The following is a 1,045-nucleotide window of genomic DNA, read 5'->3' on the forward strand; positions in this document are numbered from 1 at the left end:
TCTTTCTTTCTTTCTTTCTTTCTTTCTTTCTTTCTTTCTTTCTTTCTTTCTTTCTTTCTTTCTTTCTTTCTTTCTTTTTTTGAGTCAGAGTCTCACTATGGCTCCCTAGGTAGAGTATCATGGTGTCATAGGTCACAGCAACCTCAAACTCTTGGGCTTAACCAATTCTCTTGCCTCAGCCTCCCAAGAAGCTGGGACTACAGGTGCCCACCACAATGCCTGGCTATTTTTTGTTGAAGTTGTCATTGTTAGGCAGGCCTGGGATGAGTTCAAACCCACCAGCTCTGATGTATGTGGCTGGCGGCCTAGCTGCTGAGCCATAGGCACTGAGGCAACTGAAACCTTTCAATGGAGATTGAAAGTCTTACTTGAACCTGTTTTATCTCTGTCCTTTTATCTCTGTCCCCAGATTTTCCCATCCTTATCCTCATCCCTGTCCTCAGGTACTACACCTTGAGGTAGGGATCCTTAGGGAGAGAAATATGTCTTTCTAGTGCTTCCTTTTAATGTATAATAGGCTTGGCCCAAGGAGTGAACTTAGAGGAGCTTCCAGAGGCTCTTGAGGGTCTGTCAACCTGAACATGTGCTGGCTGTATCAGGAAAGGTACTCCTACTGATCCCTGATATATTAAGGGGGAGGCTAAGAGCAAGGGATGTTGGGCTTAGAATGGGCTAGAAGTAGAGGGCTTTGAAATATTACCTGGAGAGAGAGAGATGACATTCACATCAGTCTCCAGCTCTGGTCACTGTGCTTACATCCCCAGCCTCTTATACCCACGGTCCTCTTGAGTATTTACATTGGTGGGGGTCAGAGGAGAAGAATAGGTTTTGGGGGCACATGAAACACTGCTATAAATAACTCAGGCGCCAAGAATTTGGAAAGCAGATTAGTGTCTAAGAGATTACTAGCTAAATGATTAGCAGGCTATTCCTGCTGGGACAGTAAGGTAGAAGGTTCATTCTGGTGATGTTAAAGGCAAGGGAGTTTGAGAAGGGGGACTATAGGGTTTGGGCCTTGTGAGGCCTTAAACCTGAAAAGTGGGAT

This window comes from Otolemur garnettii, unplaced genomic scaffold (genome assembly GCF_000181295.1).
Source record: "Otolemur garnettii isolate 467f Iridium unplaced genomic scaffold, OtoGar3 scaffold00219, whole genome shotgun sequence".
NCBI classification, from domain to species: Eukaryota; Metazoa; Chordata; class Mammalia; order Primates; family Galagidae; genus Otolemur; species Otolemur garnettii.